Source organism: Ambystoma mexicanum, chromosome 11, assembly GCF_040938575.1.
Source record: "Ambystoma mexicanum isolate Mex_15411 chromosome 11, UKY_AmexF1_1, whole genome shotgun sequence".
NCBI classification, from domain to species: domain Eukaryota; kingdom Metazoa; phylum Chordata; class Amphibia; order Caudata; family Ambystomatidae; genus Ambystoma; species Ambystoma mexicanum.
In genome coordinates this window covers 440796032-440819204 of record NC_090934.1, presented here as the reverse complement: position 1 = coordinate 440819204, position 23173 = coordinate 440796032, and positions in this window count along the sequence as shown.

Genomic DNA, 23173 nt, shown 5'->3' with positions numbered 1-23173 from the left:
TGGTTGAGTCTGTGTGATATTTGGGGTTTAACACCTCAGCCTACCGGGGCTCTAAGCCTCTAATTAAATCTATATTAGATAAGGCAAAATTGTTAGAGGCGCAGGTGGTCAGGATTGACCGAAAGTTTTGTAAATTTTCTCTCAAGCCTGTTTTGATATTCTATGAGAGGAAAATTATACCGAAACTGACCTATGGCCTGGAACTGGCTCCAGAGAGAGTGAGCGAGTCACTTAATCGCATTGAGGGCCGTATTTGGAGAAGATTGCTATGTATGCCAAATGCAATTCCAATCTCTGCAATTAGATTTGAATTGGGTGTTGTATCTATGTGGGCTTGGGTACAGTGGGCTTGTATATCTCTGTATGCAAAAATTCAAACTTGAGTGCTAAACACATTGTATCACCTACTACATAGAAACCTAGATCACTCAAGTACATTGACTTCTTTAAGGGATCGATCAGAGGCCATCTTAGAAAAGATTCGAATGACAACCAAGTCTTCGATCTCCAATCCTATGTATGTAAAACATGCACTATTCAATTTCAATTGGTGTGAAACTGCAGATACATTTAATTCTTATCCTTCATATTGGTGCACTTGAACCACGAACATAGAGCCCGTGGATCGGGCTCAAAGGTTATTCTACAATTTCCAGATAGATTACATCGAGGTATTGTTCTTAGAGCTAGATGGAATGTCCTTCCCACTAGAGACATCTTGGTCAGAAGAGGGGTGATCCTCATGGATATGGCTGTATGCAAGTTCTGCCTGGCCAAGGAGGAGTCTTTAAAACATTTGGTTATGGAATGTGTGATTCTTCACCCACTTAGGGTAAAATATCTGGAACCCCTAAAACTCAACTATATTATGTTTCAGGATGAGTGGGCATGGAAAAGATGTCTAAATATCCAAACCACGCATGAGGGCTTGGCCCTATCTGGATTCATTAAAATCTTAAATGTATAAAATTATAAAACCATATAGCTAAATTTGTTATGCCTGGATTATGAAATTGTTTGTGAAATGGTTTCTGTAAATGTCTGAGCACACCGAAGATTACATACATTTCTTTTCTTGTCTTTTTTGTCGGTAGAGTAGTTTCTGTATAATGTATAATGTGTAATGTATAACATTGCTTTTCTTTGCTGTGTTCTTCTTTTTAATGACTGTTTTAAATAGTGATTAAATGATTGCTTTTTGATGTTTTTGTAAAGGTTTGAATAAACCATATAGAAATAAAGAAAAAAAAAGGAGACAGATTTGAATGATGCATTATCACAGAGATGAAGATCTAGGCTGAAGGACTTTGATGAAGGTCAAGGACAAAGAAGGACTATCATGAAAGACTATGATAAAGAAGAATGTCTAATATGAAGGATTATGATGAAGGAGGAGAGCTAGGAGGAAGGACTAGGTGAAAGAACTATGATGAAAGTAAACAACTAGTAGGAAAGATGAGGATGAAAGAATAGTATGAAGGAGAAGGATGAACAACTAAGACAAATGTGCAGGATGATGAAAAAGGAGAAAGACAAAGAGGAAAGGCTAGAATGTAGGAATAGAGTTTGAAGAAGGATGAGGATGAATGCCTATGATGAAGGAATATGATGAAGGACTCAGGTGCAGTGCTGTAATGAAGGAAATGATTGAGACTAGCAACTATGATGAAGGGGAATGGCTTGGACAAAAGACTATGCTGACGGGGAAAGACTATGATGAATCACTATGATAAGGTTAAAGGACCATGACAACGGACTATGATGGAGGACTATGATGAAGGGCAATGATGAATAGTATGATGAGAAGGACTATGAGGGAGCACTACTATGAAGAAGAAGGTCTCAGATTACTACAGACAAAGTTCAAGGAGAAAATCTAGAAAGGAAACATAACAACAGAATACGCTGAAGGACTATAATGAAGGAGTACTAGAATGAGTTATTATGATGAAAGAGAAAGACTAAGATGAAGGAGAAGGACGGTGCACCCATAAACCTGGGCCATTTAAGATGAGGTAGCAATACTTAGAGATGGATGGGGATGCAGAATTTACTCATACATCAATAATCAAACCGACTCAGAAAGTTGTCAAAACAAAGTGCTGTTTTATTTACAATTATATAAAACAGGGAGGTACAATGGTCATCAACACACATTCGCTCGAACTCTCGATGAATTTCATTAAAAAAACACAGATTTTATAGTTAATATTCATCATCAGTGATGTCACACTGCGTGGAAAACTACAAATAACTACTTGGGGATGTGATAGGTTTGCAGGGAACATCTAAGTATGTGTTCCATACTAACGGGGATAGTGATTAGGTCTCTAACATCAGGTGAACAACTAAGCCCTCCTCTAGTGCAAGTCATCTTAATCATCATAAATTACACAATGATACATTGGTTAAACAAACCATAGGGCTCCCTGATACATGGTCATCTACAATTGGTTGTCACGCTTGTACCCTTCTGGAATATTCTACACGCTAGCAGCACGCAGGCTACTATCCCTTGTGCTGGGAGGGTTGGCCTGGTCATGTCTCCCCACCCAATTAGCCCAACATCTATCATCACTCTTGCCGTTTGCCATTCAATTAAGGCTTTGAACTTGGCCTTGAAGAAGCTCTCTGTGCCTGAGTATTAAAGGGAGTATGGCATGGTCTTATCTTCTGGTTTTGGTGTAGCTCGACCCAAAGTTTATTTGCATATGACCATGTGAGTGGAGACCAAGTTTTCGAGTCCTTCACTGCATATAATACTATTAAATGACCAACTTTTGGCACCTTCAGTGTTTTTCCATTTCACCTCAAACAGTAGTTTGTTTCTTTTTCACATTCATGTAACTACTTGATGAACAACCAGGCTCACTGTGGCCTTGACTATTGGTGTTGGGCCTGCCAAACCTTTCTGAATTCTCCTTCACCATTAGCTGTTTTCCAACTGCATCACACTGAAACCCTTTCCATACACAGGGTTCAAGTCTTGCTAAAGTGCATTGTGGAACATCCAGGTTCTATATATTTCCTATGTATACACATGTACGCATTGCAGCATCGCTGTAATCTATTCACTACGTAGCCAGCCTCAAGCTCACTTTTTCTACTTGCGTTGCTGCATCTGTACAAGTGTTTGTTTATTTATATTGCGCACCAGACCCGGGGGTATATGGGCTTGAAAGCATAATGAGGGTTGTTAAGCTTAAGTGACAGATTAGACAGGAATAAGTAGTACAGCTAAGGTTACAGTGCTGTATACATGAAACAACAGGCAGAGCGAAAAAGGTATGTACGGTAATTAACAGGTATACGTGTGAGGCACATAAATAAAGCAAAGCATAAATTAGAATTTGCTTTTCTTAGGGGGCCAGAGGATGTTTGTCTAGTGAATCTATGATGTATTGAGGGGCTGCCTGGTTAAGGCATATATGTGTCAAAGATGCGGTTTTAGAGAATTGTATCTTTTGTGGAAAGCCAATTGACGGATCTCATAAGGTCAGAAATATGGGCATTTTTGGGGAGACTTAGGGCAGCTCTCAAGGCATTGTTTTGAAGAGTCTGAATTTTGGATGTAATGTATTTGTTGCTGCCTATGTATAAGGCACTACAATAGTCTAATTTAGACAGGATTAGTGCTCTTGCTAACGTTACGCAGTTGTTAGGTGAAGGGAAGGGCTTGGCTGCTCTAATTAACTTGCAGGTGTAGGAAGTGGCATAAGCCATGGCATTTACTTGTTTACCAAAGGTTAGCATGGAGTCTAAGTAGAAGCCGTGGGTTTTAACTACCTTGGCCACAGTAATGTTATTGTTGTCAATTATGAAGGAGGCGTAGTTAGAACCGAGTTTTTTAATGTTAGTTTGTGTGCCAAGAATGAGGAGTTTGGTTTTGTCATCATTCAGGCATTGACCATGGGAGGCCATCCATGCCTGGATGATGCGGTACACTCTGTTCACAAAGGCTAAATCCTTGTCATAATCTCCCGTCAACGGGATGAGGATCTATGTATAATCAGCATAGTTAGTGTAGGTGATACCTAGACCATCTAGATCATTGAAAAGGGGCTTTGTGAATATATTGTACAGAGTGGGCGACACACATGAGCCTTGGGGTACACCACATGATATGGGCGCAGGATCTGTGGCTGCTAGAGGAGAGAAAATTTGCATTGTCCTGTTATCAAGGAAGGACTGGATCCAAGCGACTGCCTCCTGAGAGAAGCAGGCTGCGGAGACCAAGTGGTTGCAAAGTATTGAGTGGTCTACCAGATCAAACGCAGCTGAGAGGTCGAGGAGTAGTAGAAGTGCTGCCTTACCTTTGTCTCTTAGTATGTCTATTTGTGCCTTAAGGTCTAAAAGTGCAGTCTCAGTACCATGCTGTGGTCTGAAACCAGACTGGCAAACTCCTATGAGGTGGTTTTGTTCCAGATGGTGCTGAATTTGTAGGTATGTTACTTTATCCAAGATTTTAAGTAGGAATGTCACTATGGTTATAGGGCGGTAATTAGTTGGGATGGAGGGGTCCAGGGTTTGTTTTCTTCAGGAAAGGGAGGACCCAGGAATGTTTCAGGTTACTAGGTATGGTGCCTGATGTGAAAGAGGCGTTTATAAGTTTAGTGATGAAGGGGGAGAGTTCACGGCCAGCGTGTTTTATAATTTGGGCTGGACATGGGTCGCCATGATAATTGGAAGGTTTGAGGGTAAGGATAACTTTCTCGACTTCTTTGGTAGAAACTTTGCAAAAGTGGAAACTGGGGGTTACTGGTCTAGGTGGAATTGAAGTAGATTGCGGTATTGGTAATATGTTAGTGGGAGTCTTAGAGATGGTATCATTGACAACATTTTTATGAGCGGTAATAGTATCTTTTTTATTATTAATCTTCACCTGGAGCATTGTTATCTTGTTGGCCAGGGCATTTTGTATACTTGTGCACCAGTTCTTATCCTTAAGACACGAGTCAGGAACTTGAATAGGGGATTCTACCTCTTTGAGGATAGCAAACAATTCTTTAGTATTGGATTTGGCTTGAGAAATTCGGGAGTTGTAGGATGTTTGTTTAGCTAAAATAATTTCTTTTTTGTAAAGGGTGGCTAGTTTATTCAAGTTATTTTTGTTGAGGTCTGAAGGGTCTGATCTCCAGATTTTTTCGCTTAGACGTTTCTTTTGTCTGATAACTTTCAGATGAGGCATGAACGAGGTGTTTAGATGTTGGTGGGGTTTGCTCTTTCTAATCTTCAGTGGTGCAATGGCGTCTAGAGAGGCGAGCATCACTTTGTTGTACGTTTCTACCATGGTGGCTGGGCCAGCCTTGTCTGAGATAGAGTTTAGAGTAGGAAGGATGAGGGGGATAAGACTTTCGTGAGTAATATTTCTTTTATTTCTGGTAGGAGCGGTAGGAGCTATGTTGCTAATGTTCGTGGGTGGTGTGACTTCTAGGGTGAAGGATATCAGGTGTTGGTTGGACCAGGGCTGAGGCATTATGGAAGTGTTTGTGTTTGGGCAGTTCTGTTCAGCAATCCAATCAAGGGTCCTTACTTTGATATGCATGGGTTTTGTAATCTTTTGGGTGAATCCTAGTTCCTCGAGGGAGTTATTAATCTGTAGGGCATTAGGTTCTCGTGAATCACTAAATCCGAGGTTGAAGTCACCTAGGATAAGGCATTGTGTGGAATTTTTTTAATTGTCAGATAGTAGGTTCATGAGGTCTTCCTCAAAGGAACCTAGAGTGCCTGGTGGTCGGTATATCAGGTGAATAGTGATAGTTTGATTGTTGGCAATGGTGAGTTTGGCCGAGAGAGATTCACAGGAATTTGTATTGTGGGGTGTGGAGAGTCTTAACGTTAAGTTGTTCTTAACAATTATAGCAAGGCTTCCACCTCTGGAAGTGGTGCGATCCAGTCTTATAAGAGTATAGTTCTCTGGAATGGCTACCATGATTGCTGGGCCTGCTGCAGCTTGGAGCCAGGATTCGGTGATGGGCAGGAGATCTATGCTTTCATTTTGGATTATGTCTGCTATATCAGGGGCATGGGCTACCATAGAACGGGCATTTATTAAAGCGCCTTTAATGGCAATTTGGGTAGGTAGAGCAGACTTGTGTTGGCAGTTCGGGAGGAGGTGGGATCTCTGAAGAGTCAACAGTTAAGTTGAAGTGGGTGATGGCTATTGTTGTCCTTGTAAGGTGGAGTATTGGTAGTAGGCAGGGTGTATCTAGGGCGATTAGTACTGTTGTGGGCATTGGTTAGTGGATCATAGATTCTTGGGAGTCTGGCGCAAAGTTTAAAGTTCCTCTGTTGGAGACTGCAAGGCTTAGTGGACATGCTGGAAAGCTCAGGAGGTACACATACATTGGGTAATTGGTTCTGAGACTGGGGCATGTTAAGGTCTTGAAGGGTGATCAAATTAAGGATAGTTCTGAGTAGAACAGTGTAGAGTAGTGGCAGATACATAGTATACTCGTCTAAGTGGCTAGAGAGCTAAGGAGGTAATGCTAGGCAAGGCTAGTCATGACAATCAGGGCAGGCTATGGAGCGGATACCAGCGGATACCAGGTATTATATGTTGTACAGTCTAAGAGTAGCTTTGCTACTTAGGTGGGAATAGATTGGATGTGACTGGTTACTGAGACACATTCTCACACAATCAAGATGCGACATTTCTGCTATGGCCAAGAGTAGGTTGGCAGTGGCTGGTAGCTAAGGTAGATTCACAGACAATCTAAATGCAACTTTGCTAATGCAGGCAGAAATAGGTAAGCAGTGGCTGGTTGCTAATGGAGATTTGCAGGCAATCTAGATGCAACTTAGCTGTTTGTGTGCAAGAGTAAATTGGCATGGCACAAGCAGTCTGTTAGGCGGTCTGGCAAGTTACAGAAACAGTTTTTCACACAGTTTAGGTACAATTTGCTGTTATGTGCAAGGCGGATGGAAAAAGGCAAGGCAGTAACTCATACAACCTCGGTGCGACTCTGCTAATAAAGCCAACTGAATATGGGGGCGCTAGAGAGATGTATGATCGTAGAGATAATAGTAATAATGAGTTAAGTAATAAGGTAAAGGCGTATTTAGCAATAAGTAGAGACACGATGTGTAGCTGTGGTGCAAGTGGAGGAGCACGTGGCTATGGACTAGGTGAGAGCGATCAAGCAGTGGAGAGTGCTATTACTAGTAACGAAGAGCATTGCAGTAGTATGAGCATAGTATGCAGACAATCTTAGGTCAGGCAAAGTCACTTGAATCATGTAGAGTGTGGGTGACCAGTGGAAATGCATTGACAGCTAAGGAGTGGCAATGTTACCTTTGCGTGGAGCCAGGGTGAAGGATTCAGGGTGTCTGTCAGACGGCAGACTCGGCATGAACGGGCAGGGAACAGGCGATGGCCTTTTTTCCCTTGGGCCTTGCTGAAAGTGGGCCGGCTTTGCTTGCCGGTGACCAATGGGAAGTAAAGAACGTTAATCAGCCAATCCGGTGAGAATGGGGGACTGCTGGCTAGGCAGTGTAGACTCGATTCGGGCAGTGGTCGGCCATCTTGGAGTGTAAAATCACTTTGCATTTTCTTCAGCGTTTCTTTGTATGAACATCATCATTTCTATCCCAAAATCTAGTTTATCGTTGACACCTCTTCAGCTTCTATAGACAGTCTATGTTCTTTTGTCTTGCATCTCTTTTTACAGTCTGTCAGTTCTGCTCCACATGATGTCACCAATCTTCTTTCTCGTTCACTTTCACCCTTCTTCTGAGACTCCGTCCAGAAGAACATCATTTCTTTGTGAAGGCATATAGGGTTTTCTCAATGGATACCTTGTTTCAAGAATTCTTTGCGGTATAGGCACCCTCCCTGGTACTGCACGTGTTGAAAATTCTGCTTCCCAACATATAGGCAACATGGGGGCAGAGCTCTTGAGAGGAGTTTTTGGCTCCTCCTCCACAACAGGGATAAAGGACTATCATAAATGAGAATGACTGTGAAGGTGCAACATGATTTTCATGAGTATGATGAAGGTCTACGGGGAAGGACTAGGGTGAAGGAATGTACTGAAGGCCTTTGTGACAAACACGTATTATGAATGAGACCGACTAGTTTAAAGGATTATGGTGAAGGAGTATGACTAAGACAAATGACCATGATGAAAGGGAAGGGATAGGACCCAGACATATGACAAAGGACTATAAAGAAGGAATATCTCAAAGAAGGAGGACTAGGGCATGACTTCAATGAAGCATAAGGAGTAGGCCAAAGGAATATGATAACAGAGAAGGGTTAGGGTGATGGATTATGATGCAGGGGAAGGTCTATGATGAAGGACTGTGAGAAATGAAAAAGCACTACAATGGGGCAGGACCAGGACAAAAGTAAAGAACTATGACAAAGGACTAGAAAGAAGTTTAAGATCGATAATGGAGGAGATAAAAAAAGTGACTAAGTAATTGCACAGACACTTTTAAAAAAGCACTACAATAAAAGACTGTAATTGAGGAAATGAGGAAGCATGAGGTCTAGGATGAAGAATATGGAGGAAGAAAGACCAGGATGAAGAATTATGACACAGGAAAAAACAATATTATGAAGATCAAGGACTATAATGAAGGGCTGTGGCAAAGAATCACTATTATAAGGAAAAGGGAACAGGACAGAGGATAATGACAATGACAATACCATAGGACTAAGATGAAGTACTGTGAAAAAGGAGCAGGTCTATTATGAAGAGCTTTGATAACAAACTATGAAGAAGGTCAATAATAAAAGACCATGACAAAGGAGAAGGACGGACTGGACAAACAACTATAATGGAGAAATATTAGGGCAAATAATTGTAATGAAGAAGAAATACCAAGATGAAGGACAGTGAAAAAGGAGAAAGGCTATGATGATCATTTACCGAGGAAAAGGTAAGAACAAAGGTGCATGGTTATGATTAAGGAGTATGATGAAGAGCTACGACGAAGAAGGACTATGCTGAAGGAGAAGGATTGTGACAACATATTTTCAGATGGGAAATGTTGAAGTGGTATGACAAAAAGGTAATACTTGTATTAATGAATATGTTAAAAGAGAAAGACTAGTTTGATGAAGCATGATGAAGGAAAAGCACTGGAAGGAAGGACTGTAATGAAGATGAAAGACTTTTATGAAGGAGAGTGATTACAAAGACAGAGTATGATGAAGGAGAATAACTTTGATAGAAGACTCTAATGTTGTTGAAGGAGTAGGACAAAAAATTACAGCAATGGAGAAGAAGGACTAAGACTACAGGAGAAGGACTATGATGAAGGGCTATGACAAATTAGAAGGACAAAGGGGAAAGACTATGAAGAAGAAGGAGAACTATGATGTAGAGGAGCCGCTGCATGCCTTTGCAGTTAACCCTGCCCTCCTTACTCCCAAATGTTGGAGACCTGAGTCCGTGCTGTATTTGACACCCGCCGTTTTGCCAATACAGCAGCATATGTTCGAAAGAAGATACCTTTTAAGACACCCCTACCAAATGTATCTCCGAAGTGATAACAACCTAAGGGAGGAACTCCCTGAAGGAATATGAGAAAGAGCAGAGAAAATAACCCAGTGACATCATAGAAAGTATGCATGACATCCCGAGATACTGACTGAAGAGAATGGGCCTCATTAGGACCCAGGCGGTAAGGGGTTTACGGCGGCGTAAACAGCGCCGACCCTTACCGCCTGATTCCGAGGTCCCTTAGCGCCATGGAGGTTTTAACACCTGCAGGTGTTAAAATCCATGGCGCTAAGGGACCTTGTTGTTAATTATGCCACCGTAATTTACAGTGGCGTAATTAACGCCTTCCCCACTCCCATTATGCCCTATGGGGCAAAAATGGGAATGGGGAAGGGTAAATGGGTTAATGGGGACTTACCGCCCCACTCACCTCGGAATGGGGCGGTAAGTCCGCCAACCACCATGGCATATCTAATGAATAGAACACAGTCAAAGCCGCTATTTTATAGAGGCTGGACATCAGTATCATGAATTTAGTAAGCCAGGACCCATGAAGCGGGAAGCAAAAACAGTGTTAGAGCAAGAATAAGCACAATCGTGGAGCTACAAGAAGAGGCTGTCTGGCCTGGAGTCAAGACTGAAGCAGCCAAGGTACGCTATTTATTCTGGAAATGAGTGAATGTGTAGAGGATGAATCATCCCTTGTTAAGGTGCAAAGGAAGAACACAAAGAGTGCCAAGTTTAAAATCTGCAAAATGGACCAAATTGTGGTCCCCTGTCACATGAGCCAAGGATAAAAATAGAGTTCAACTTGGACTCCCAGAACACGATAGTGAGTGCTCTCACCACCAAGCATTCTAAAGACAAGGCTACTTTGCAAGGCCAAGATCAAAGACAATCTTAATGGCAGAAGGCATGGGAGATGAGAGAGGCTGGGCAAATTGGGAGGTGAGATAATGTCATGCCCCATCTCCTTGCACCTGGGTCTGGGCTTATGTGCTGCTAAGTGAACAGAATGTTCTAGACCTGGCACAAGTGTGCCAACCAATTGTAGTAGTCTTTATAACAAAGGACCTTATAGTTTGAAGACCAATGAGAACCTGTGTATCTAATGTTTCTGAAGATTACATGTTTTAGAGGTAGGCACATGTTGCCCACCTGATAGTGGACAGTCAATCAAGATCTAAGTTCCTATAGAAAGTATGTTTAGATGTTCCTCGTAGCCAATCCCAACCCTTAGTAGGTTTTTCATTATTGCCACGTAGTATGATGTCATCTCTCACATATTTTTGATATAAAAGCTATGATTTGTGTAAATATCACTGAGAGACTGAGCATACATCCGTTGATATTCATTGTTAACACCATGTTTTAGATAATTGTTAATAAAACAGTACTTTGCAATCTTCCTGAGTACGTTCAGTTATTTGGACTTAATCTGTGTGATCCCATACATTACATATGCAAATTCTTAAAGGGCCCTAAGTTCACATGGTAGCGGTGTGGATGGCTTAAAGATCCAAAGTAGTACTGCTCCAGAGTTTAGGATGATCGGGCATCCACCACCATTAAATGGAAGATCACAGAGTTTCCTGTGGAAAGTTGCCGAACAGAAATAAACTTGCACGAAGAACCAAGACGATGGGCAGATCCCCATGAAGAAATCTCTGCTCGGTAACCATGGGTGCTCTGCGGACGGAAGGCGAAGGGGTCGGATTAAAGGGTCGGATTAAAGGAGGAGTCGATACAGAAGGACTCAAGTCAATTACCAAATGATAAGTAGACTAAGGGGAATGGCAATATGAAGTGACAAGATTGTGATAATTATGAGTAACAGGAAATATTGTGAAGAAAAGACAGACCACCTAGGATAAGAGGGACCACCTAGGAGTCCTAATTCAAGGGAATTAGAAGGAGACATTTCAAACTCAAATGAGAGTAAAAAATAGAAAAAAAATGCACAGGCCAGGACTGTGTAAGGTGATGTCTTAAACCCTGTGCAGGGTAAAGTAAAGGTGAGAGAAGAGTACCCCACATTTATGAATGAGAAGTAAATAAGTGGGAAGGTGATCACAGTTTTTTATAATGTGTAATGCCTGACTAGTCTAAATGTTGTTTGTTTAATAAAGTATTGAGGAGCGATAGAATAGAGAAGAGCTGAAAAAGTAACAGTGATTAAAGATGAAGGGCCTCATTACGAGGTGGGCGGTAAGGGTTAACTGGCACTGTTAAGGAGACCGGTGCCAGTAAACCCATACCGCCCTATTCCGAGGTCCCGTAGCGGGCCCCGCTATGGGCGCCTGGTTTTAGCAGGCTCCATTAGCGGGAGCCGCTAAGGGACCAGGGAGCTAATAAATGGCCCACTATTAGCGGGCCCATTATTAGCTCCATCTCCATACCAATTGAGCCCTATGGGGGCTCGAATGGGAATGGGGAATAGTTCTCGGAATGGGGACTTACCGGGTCCTCCAAGGTTGAATGACCTGGTAAGTCCCTATTTTGACAACCCGGACCCGGAATGCAGTAAGGGGGTAGCCATGGTGCTAATAGCACCATGGCTACCGCCTACCTCAGAATGAGGCCCAAGTGTAGCAAAACGATTGACACCAATCGCAAAAATAGATAGGTCATTGCAATAAGAGGATTGAGCAGTGATTGATGATGCTTGCTCATATTTGTTGTTTTAAAACATTAAAATTGGTGATTTAAGTCAAGGTAAAAGGTTTATTTAATGATCTGGTAAGTATTCACAGTCAATTGAGACTTGTCATTATAGAGGACACTCCTCTCAAGTACTGTAAAGACTGGTAGGGGGTGTCTGTACTTCCGCTCTCTATATGGTAAAGGAGAGGCACAGAGGACCCCAGCCAAGATTCTCTATTATTGGTACGTGGTCGAGCAATCAAGGCCTAGCTTCTCAGGAGGTGATGCAGGCTGATTCTTAAGTACAGTGTAGTCCCCGAACCCCCACAAAGGAATGTCCACACACTGTATTACTGAAAACACAGTCTTTATATAATTAATATTCAAAGGTATGTACACAATCACAATACGCACTTTGTACTCGGAAGTCAATAATGTTAGATATATACAATTCTAAAGTGGTACGACCAATGTTATCAAATCTCATTAAAGTGCATCAACTGTACGGTTAAAATGTCACACAGATCAATAACGAGGAAACCAGCAATAGAGATAGGAAGGAACGCAAGATGGTTGAAACAGTAGGCAGAATGCTGACCCCTACCACGAGGCAGAGTTCTGTGTGGAGATTCCCCCACCTGGGCAACCTGTAAATAAAGATATATAGCACAAGCCCAGTCCATATAATGTTCAATAGTCTTACTTCCTCCTATTAAGGGTTTACACCCCCAATGTACCTGGTGGAGTAGAGTTCTCCGACGATGCGTCGACCGATCCTTCTTGAGTGACTCCCTTTAAGGCAGGAGCCACGGATCGTCGAGAAGTGTCGAGGAACTTGGCGTTCGGTGTCGGGGAATCGACGGCCCTTCTTGAGTGCCCTCCCTTTAAAGCAGGAGTCACGGGTCGTCGAACGTCCGACGGTGAACAGGTTGAACTACGGCAGTGAAGTGGCAGCTTCGTTCCTAGCGGTGCTCGTCAATGACAGAGCGTTGGCGTCCTGCAAGGAAGAGGGGTTCGGGGCACCTCTGTGACGATAGTTCTGGACTGCAAAGAGATGATGAAGAGCTGTGGCCCAGCAAGGGCGTCGAGCGGTCGGTGTCTCTGTGGTCTTTAGGTGGCGGGAAACCCACTGGTGGATGCTCCTCGGCGCGTCGACGGTCGGGCCTTCTCCAGCGGGAGACAAGCGGGTGACGATGCAGACGAGAGCGTCTGTTGATCAATTGAAGTTCTTAGGCAAACGGGAGCACGGCGGCTCCGGTCAGCGACGGCGGTCGTCGACAGTGGCGGACAACAGTCCGAGTGCTTCTCTTTGGATTTCCGCAGCAGTCCCCATATCGGGTCGGCAGCCTGTCGAAGGTCTGTCTACCAGGGAGCGTTGGCAAAGATCAGTTGTGCACGATGGCCCCTCGTAGCTCGGGAAGAGGGCGCCTTACCAGGTCCTCTTTGAGTCAGTCCTTGGAGGCACAGCAGCTTTCAGATTGCGAAGGAGAGCAACAGCAATTCTTCTCGTCCAGCAGGTCTTCAAGGTGAAGCTTCAGTTACTCCGGTTACTCGTCGTAGTGGACTTCAGCTTCTGAACACGATTCCTAGCAGTGAGAGGTCCCCAGATATATTGTTGATCTCCCATTCATTCCGCTGGGTCACACTCAAGCATCCAATCACGACTAAGGGCATTAATGCAGTCAGGCAGCCAATCAGGCACACAAGGTATCCAGGCCATTCACTTCTCTCCAGACACTCACAACAAGTTATGTGTATTGGGACAAGTACCGAGCCATTCAACACTCCAAGCTGCATTCATACCGGTTTCGGGCAGGGCTGTCTCGGACATTGTGTCAACCACCAGATACTAGACATCCACAACACAGAATGCATATTCGTCATACACTCTATTCACCCGGGTCCCACCCACAGGAGGTACCCACAACATACATCACTGGGAAGGCTCCAGCTAGTCTGACCGGACCTTCACAACAACACCATATATGGCACTTCCATCCAACAGCCAGTCCGGGGGAAAGGACAGAGTCAGGGCTTCCCAGGACTTTGGGAAAACAAGGTAATGGGTAATAGAAAGCAAGAGGCCACAGGGGCCATCTTGTTTTCCATCAGGAATCAACTGATCCCAATGGCAGGGCCGGGGTATCCCAAATGATATGATATGATATGATAAGATATGATATGATTTGATATGATATGATAAGGCATTTGTAACGCGCCTATACACAAGTGTTTCAAAATGGAGGATACTCTGCGCACCTGTCAATTTCAGCATTGAGCTGCCACCAGCCCAGACAATCCTCTGTGGGCCACCCACAGGTGCCCAAAAACATACACTAGGGGCATGTTGTTGTACCTCCCACCCATGGGTGCCGTAAGGGTATCCCACGGGTCCGTTCACCAAACCAAAAGAGAGAGAGCTGCACCACCAGGAGTCCCACATGAACTCCTGCGCTGAAAACATGACAGAACACACGATACAAAGCAGTAAAGGACAAGGATACGGAGGCCCTGTCCCTCCGATGCATTTCCAGCATCACAAGTACCTATTCAAGACACTGCCAAAACATGTGCCCAATCTCAAACAGAACAGTGCAGAATGGGTAAAGGGCACAGCAGATAACATTTTCAAGCCATGTCCACAAGGGGGATCATTGTCAAGAGTGGTATTGCAACACATTAACACATACTTGCACGCTGCGTACACAGGAAAACATTTGAGAAAAGATTAGCAATTTTAAAACTTTGGAAGATGTACCAAGAGGAAAGAGAAGTCCCGATACTTGAGGAGTGGATGCTTAATCAGCATAAGGGGGAAGGTGTCAAGCCCTCAGCTCCCCTTACGTTGCCTGAAGCAAAGAGTGTTGCTGCAGAATAGGTAGAGGTAAATCCTTTAAAGGAATTAAGGGAAGCAACGGGGTATAGTAATCCAATAGCTGAACAGCGTGCAAATAGTAGTGACGATAGCCTGGAAGAGAATACAGGAAAGGACAATATTTATAAAATCATTAAAAAAGAAGGAATAAAGAAGCAAACAATCAAAACTGTCGACAGATATAGACAGAGAAATCAAGAGATAGAAGGGAGATAAAGATAAGGCTGACATGGTGGCGCTCATACAAAATTAATGATGGAGGACAGATATTACTTAAGATAGATGGGAAAGGTTTCGAGGAAGTTAGGCAAAGAGATGATTAGGACAATCAAGAAAGGAAGAATAAGGAATGAGAGAGGAGATTAAAGGAATATGAGCAAAGAAGGAAAGGCAGGGAGCAGCGAGAACAGATATATCACGAGGATCAAGAGAAAGACAAAAAACAAGCAGAGGAACAAAGAAAGAATGACAATAGACAAAGATCAATAGAAGAGAGGGACCGGAAGGAAAGCAAGATAGAGGAGGAAGAAGCACAAAGTTAAGCTACAAAAGGTTACGCAGAAGAAGCAGTAAGGAGGGAAGTAGATGAAGAAATAGAGCAAAAAAGGAAACAGCAAGGTTTCAATGACAGTCACACTCGTAAAGAACAAATGAGGCTGAGCCCAGAAATACAATGGGATTGGGTGGAAGAGATACTTCCAATAAAGCAAGTAATGCCAGCAGCCTCTGGAGTAGCGCTAGAAGAAGAAAGAGATGATGCAGAGAGCATTGGAGAAAGGATTGATAAGGTCTATCAGCAATTAAGGGGAAATACTGAGTACGGAATTTGAGGGAACAGTGATCAATCCCCAATACCACAATCACAAAGTGAGGAAGAAAACCTATTTAATGATGAACTTCAAGCATTATCTTTGAGCAAATTGAACCTAGACAAAAGTGAGGAGGATGTCAGTCATACTAGTTGGGGCCTAGACATTTCGGACGTGGAAAGAGAGTTTGGTCTTAGAGCTGAAGGAGGGAGCACGTACGGCCTGCAGGAAGCCCACAAATGGATAAGGAAGTAAGATGGTCAGATCTGGAACATCCTAAAGAAGGAATGCCAGATCCCATAGCATATCCTGAGTGTCCCGGAGGACAATCACATAGTGAGAAGGGAGGGTCTCGACCATATGTAAGCAGGTTAAGGTCATTACTGACAAGCAGACAGACAGGGACAATTATCCCTGCCATGGATAGATTAATAGTGGGATCTGCCTATGAGATGGGGTTCATGCAGTTCCCCTTGTTAGAAAAAGGGGGGGAGACCACAGTATATTCCATGGCCACAGATGGACAAGGTAACTTAAAATGTAAGCTCCATAGCTTGACTTTGTGGGCTGGGAAATGGATAAACGAATTAGAGCAAATGGCAGGAGGAAATATGCTGGCTATAGGGCACATAAAAGGTCTCCTGCCAGCCATTCCTGGAGAGAGGGCTGATGACATATGGAGGAGAGCGGGATATTCAAGTGTAACTGCACAAAACTCAGCACATGATGGAACACCATTCAATAACTGTAGGGCAGATGTTTGGAGGGCTCACAGGGGACAGTATCCTTACACATCTGATATGGGTGCAATTATGAAACGTAAAATGAAAGAAGATGAAGACCCTATTGCTCATAATTAAGATATTCAAGAGAAATGGCAGCATGAAACTTGCGAGCCTTTGGAAAAGACAGTGGCATTGTTTTACCATATTTTATGTCAGGGGTTGCCTGAGCAAGTACAGACACAAAAGGGAATGGAAGCGGAGCCATGGGCTGCAATACAGTTGACAAAAGGACACCATTATTGGTTATTACAAGAGAAAAACAAGCAAAAAGATGAAAATAGAAGGATTGAGGAAGCCAAGTTGTTTCAGAAAAAAACGGTTAGAATTTGCCATAGAAGGGGCGGTATTGACAATCGGAGAAGGAATGGGAACGCAGGAAGAAATGGGTACATCACAGGCAAATAATCCACACTCAATGGACCAAGGTGGGTATGGGTTTACACCACGAGGAAGAGGTATGGGTTATTGGGGAAGACAATGTGGATTTCAGAATAACCAATGTGGGTTTAACAACACACAGAATGAGAACCAGAGCACTAAGGGAGGATATAACCAAGGAGGGTTTACCAGAAGGGTTCCCCCAGTATGATGGAATTATGGAATGACAGGACATACTGCGCGTGCATGCAAGTGCTGAAGGAGTGTATAAAATGACCAGTTTTGCAGAGGGGGACAGTTTATCCTTTGCCATACAGCACACAGTCCAGAGAGGGCTTTGCCCAAGATCACACATCTTATCAGGCACAAGCACTGCAAGTGCAGATGGTGTCATAGCAGGGACAAGCACAAATGTATCTACCACAGAGGCAGTCACAACATACCCCTATGCAGACAGAGCAGCATGCAAATACAGGACAAATATTGAAGCCTAGACTAGGAGGTGTCACTGAGGTAGGAGGAAATCCTTTCACAGGGACAGGGATGAACCTGTACCCGCAATAGGACAGCTCACAGGGTGACTTGATGTGTTCAGTACTACCTGTGACACCAGATCCCCAGGAGGAACCAAGGGTCGATGTGATCATAGGAGGCTAATCCTTTTTTTTTTCCAGTAAACACTGGGGCAACTCGTTTGTGCATACGAAAGAGAAAATATCCAATGTCAGGTATTGCCATGAATGCTCAAGGGTTCTCTGGAGCTATGAGCCGAGTTCCTTTTACTGATAAATTACTGGTCTCCATAGGAAAATGTGACATGTCTGTTCCTTTGTTATATTCATGACATACATACAACAGTTAACATTTTAGGAATAGATTTAATGACAAAACTTAACATGACTATTTCATTTACTGATCAAGGAATAGTGTGCTTCACACCAGGAATACACTATTTTTAAATTTTTGTTTCTGTTTTGACTCCTTTATTTGTTTTAGTTGACCGTGAAACTTTACAAATATTAAAACTTTATCCTTAAAAAACAAAAACAATTTTTAATCATAGAATACATTTTATCAGTACATTCACAGAATATATTCATGTACACTTTGATTTTTCAAAATAAATTTGTTTTAGGGTACTGTTACAGAACGAGTATCATCTCTTTACGGTATCCAATACGGTTTATGGTCATAAGACCGCAAAAATAAATCTCGAAAAAATTAAATCTAAAAAAAATAAAATCTCAAAAAAAAGGCCGAAAAAAAAGTCACATTTTTTTAATGACGTTTTTCATTCGAAATGGGTGGGTTCCCCCTCCAACCCCCCTTTTTTACCATTTTTATTTTAATCCCAGACCCCAAAATAAATATATAATTAAAAAAAGAGAAATTCGACTTTTTTTTTCGGTCTTTTTTTTTCGACCTTATTGTTAGTCGAGATTTTTTTTTCGAGATTTTGACCGACCACCATCCAATACTTATAGCCCTATTTTCATCTAGAAACTTGTGGTTAGGTTTAAAGATATATGGTTAGCATTGAAATTCATTATCCACATTTGGTGAGGAGTCAGAAGACGATAGTCTAGAAATAACTTGTGTAATTGTTCTCGTCTCAACATTCTCAAGTGTGTGCATTCTACCAGAAGATGTTCTAATGTTTCTGGGTGATTTGTCAAATTACAAAATCGGCAGGAGGCTTTAGTTTTATCATGTGGTCTTACAGCCAATAATGCATTTGTTGGCCATAGGTCAAACCGTACGTTCATGAGTTGCGTCTGATACATTTGATCAGAGAACTTGACCAGATAATTTGGAATCTGATTTAGTTTTTTTAAAATAAAATGGCCACTGTTGAAGGACTTAAATGTATTATATTCCCTCCATGTTGCATTCCAATAAGCAGGCCATCTTTTTTGTTTAGCTCGGTTTGGATTATTATCAATCAGCATCTGGTCAATATTTGAAGTGATCATACTTGCTACACAATATTGCTTCCAAGAGGCCAAAGGGGTCGGTGGGGTTTCTAACAAATTAGCAAACGTTTCCTTATTCATGCATTTATTGTATAGCGTCATAGCGTTCCATGATGTGATAGCGTTCATTGATATCAAGCCTAACTCATATCAGACTATTTGGATAGGGAAGCCTCCAGGTATTGATAGAATATTCTTCCAGAAGACTCCTTCCAAATAGTTCCAGGCTGGATGTTTTTCTGGTGATTTAGGGTCTCATTACACGTTGTGCAGTAAAAACCTCAAATTACCGGCATGGCGCTCTTAACGTGTCCGCCCTCACAAGAGGGCGCTAATAGCATACCATTACGAGTACACGGACACAAGCATAGCGCCATGCCGGTAAAGACCCAACCGCCATGCCGTTAAAGACCCAAAAAAGTCACTTACCGCCCTCGTTGAAAGTGCAGATAGCACCTCCGCCCACCTGCTGCATGCAAAGAGCGGTCACTGCAATTAGCGGTGACCGTTAAATTGCGGAACCGGAAAGAGCGTCATTGCACAGGAACAGGAAAGAGCACAGCGGCCATCTTTAAAAACACAATCCATTGCCATCCACTGCCCCCTGGACCTGTTTGGAGTAGGTTGCAGTTGCAAATCATCTGGGACACCTTCAACATGCCCAAGGCATTTAAAAAAAGCACTGACAGGCAGCGCAAAGAAAAAATTACCTCGGAGGAGTTGAACATGTTGACCCAGACCCTGGCTCACAATGCTGAGGTTGTCTATGCCAATGACATGCGGCGGCCGACACTACTGAAAAAAAAGGCCATCTGGGAAGAAGTTGCTGTTAAAGTCAGTGCAGTGGGCACCAGCACCCGCACGGTGCGTGAGTGCAGGAAAAGGTGGGACGACCTCAGACTGCGGGTGAGGGGCATCCTTGCCGAAAACCACCGAATAGCCACTGCAGGTGGAGCCAGATCACCCATCAGACTAAAGGAATGGGAGGAGACCTGTGCAAACCTAATCACTGTGGAATCCATTGAGGGAGTAGGCACTATGGAGCAAGGCATGGGAACCACTTCGGATGGAGGTGAGTGTACACATGACAGGATGCTATGTGAATGTACTGTTCCCCCCAAATGTGAGCCCGGAATCCTCTCATGCATGGACACACATCCACACATGCATCCATCCCTGCCCATGTAAGTGTCAAACCCAAACACACACACATGCACATATCACCATAGACAAGTGCCAAACACAACCATGCATCGATGAGGCACTGAACTGACACATCACCTTCATCCACAACTATTAAGTCCCAATGGCCACAACTGCATTATTGATGTATCCTGCATGAAGTACATAGAAACGTAACCAATGTCATCCCCCTTCTTGTCCCTGACAGGCTCACATACAGATGGTGAGGATGCCGCAAATGCATCCCAGGCACCGCCTACAAGTAAGAGACCAAGGGCACAGGACTCTGAGGACACCCCCACGACATCTAGGGGCAAGGGGGGAAGGTTCCACATGATGAGTGTGAAGCTTCAGAGGAGTGCCACTGCCCGGATTGAAGAAGACACACCACCAACTAGAACCCCACCACCGCAGGTGAACCCACAACCACTAATACCAGCCACTGAGGGCCCACCATCAGCTGCGCCAAGCTCCGCAGGAGTGGCAGCCGCCACTGCCCCCCTATCTGACCTTGAGGACACAACAGTTGGCACAATGCAGATGCACACCCCAAGCCCCCCTACAACTCCTGAGCCAGCACCATTCCAGACACCTGGGTCTGATGTCACTGGTGAGGACAACATTCCAGCCATAATGTCTCCCATGGTGGCTTCACCTGCTGCCATGGATGCATCTGAGGGCACAGCAGCCACTACACCATCACCCAGCACTGCCCTTGAGCTGGCCACCATCCGGCAGTGTCAACAGGAACTTACTGTGCTGGTTGGCCAGCGTGTTGAGGAGGCTGCCCATCTCAGGGAGGATATTGTGGAGATGGCAAGGCACTCCAGTGAGAGGATGGAGGCCTGTACTGACATGCTTTGTGAGGAGATAGCTAGGCTAAGGGAGGTCCTCACTCGAATAGCTGACACAATGGACCGCCACTTCACACCACCAGGACAGTCTGCCACGTCGTCATCCGTGGGATCAATGCAGACAAGCCCCCTCCGCCGCTCAACACGCACCACCAGGCGCATGTCTGCACATCCTCCAAATTCTGCTGCAGATAATGGCCAGTAGGGGGTTTATGGCGATTCTTCTGCATGCATGGGCCAACGCACACATGGCAGACACATGAGGAACTGTTGTGGGGGGTGGGTGGAAGGGTGTTATGGGTCTGTTGTGGGGGGTGTGTATAAGGGTGTTATGGGTCTGTTGTGGGGGGTGGGTGGAAGGGTGGTGGGATGTTTGGGGACATGTACTTTTTCATCTTTCTGTTACTTAATACACTGGTGTCTGATCAAAACACAGGCTTGGACATCTTCATTGTGTATGTGTACTTTATTGGCGTCAGGGTCCATTGCGTGCTTCTAAACATACACCAGTGCATTACTACCCATATCCATGTGACAGTACCAAAACATGTTCCTCAGAATAGTTGGTTGATCAGATGCTGTCTCACAGCACGTCCCTCCTGCCCATCCCCTCTTGCAAGACCTGCATCCCCTTCACCTCCGTCCTCATCACCATCATCATCCTCATCAGGTGCTTCTATTTCAACGTCAGGGGGCAGTGGCACATTCCATCTGATACACATATTGTGCAGCATGACACATGCCATGGTGATCTTGGCCACCTTCTCATGGCCATACAGGAGAGCGCCACCAGACCTGCTAATGCACCTAAACCGTGACTTCAAAAGGCCAAAAGTCTGCTCGATCACGATGCGGGTACAGGTATGTGCTCGATTGTATTCCTCTTCGTGCCTGTTCTGTGGGTTCCGTACAGGTGTGAGGAGCCAGCTCTTCAGGGGATAGCCTGCATCACCTGTATGGGGGAACGAATGGGGTCCTGTTACTGTTCACCTCAAGAGCGGCCTGTTCATATCACACAAATTGGCACTGCGTTGTGATTCAAGTACACAGTCAACAGCATACATGCAGATGGTCTGTGTGACAGAAATGTGCAAGGGTGAGCTTGACTCTGCAAGTAGACATGCCCCATTGATGCCTCCAACAGTAATTGACATTTCCTGGGTGAGGCGAGGTCGTAGGTGTCCCTGGGCCCAGGCAGATTTGGTTCCTCACTGCTGTTGTACTGCCATTCCAACACAGATGTTGCCATGCTGTGAGGCATCACTTCAGTGGTGGTAAAGATGTGTGGTGAAATGCTATGTCTATGGCTAGGGCTGATCCCTTTGCATGCATCACAGGGCACATTGCATTATAGATGTTGTGCTGGATGATTCCGGGTGACTATCCTGATGGCACGTACAAAATCTGTGTGTTTTGTGGCATGGAATGTTGTGCAATGTGTATGTGGATGGGTGTTTGATGTTACTAGACCAGAAATGTCATCTGTGTTGTGTGGCTCATACTTGCATGTCAGTTCAACTCAAGTACGTTGCGGCCTTCCCAGATGGACATTGGCGTACATCTGTATGTGCATTTTGCAGACAGACAACAAGCTACAACCAGTTGGAGTATGTATCTCTCCCCCCCAATCACACCCAGTTGGAGCATGTCTCCCCCCCATCACACCCAGTTAGAGCATGTCTTCCCCCCCCATCACACCCAGTTGGAGTATGTATCTCTCCCCCCAAAAACACTGCCATGTGCTTGCGCTGCTACTCACCAAGTAGCCACGAACGTTGTGCGGTTTGTCGCTCCATGTAGCGTGGGATAGTTGAGTTCCGCAGGACCATGGAATCATGGGTTGATCCGGGAAATCGGGCACAGCAATGTGTGATTATCTTGTTGGCATCACATACCATGTGGACATTGATGGAGTGGAATTGCTTCCTGTTTCGGTAGACCACTTCATTGCGATGTGGGACCACCAATTCCACATGTGTACAGTCGATGGCCCCAATGCAAACTGGGATGCCTGCCAGTGAATAGAAGCCAACTTTGGTGTTGGCAATCTCCTGGGCAGTCCGTGGCATGAATATGTGTTCAGGTACATGCTTCAGGAGGGCATCGTGTACCTGGTTCAGCGTGTGTGAAAATAATGGTTGGGAGATGCCATGCATCTGGCCCACTGTATGCTGGTAGGTGCCTGTGGCCAGGAAGTGGAGCACAGTCACCACCTTTAGTAG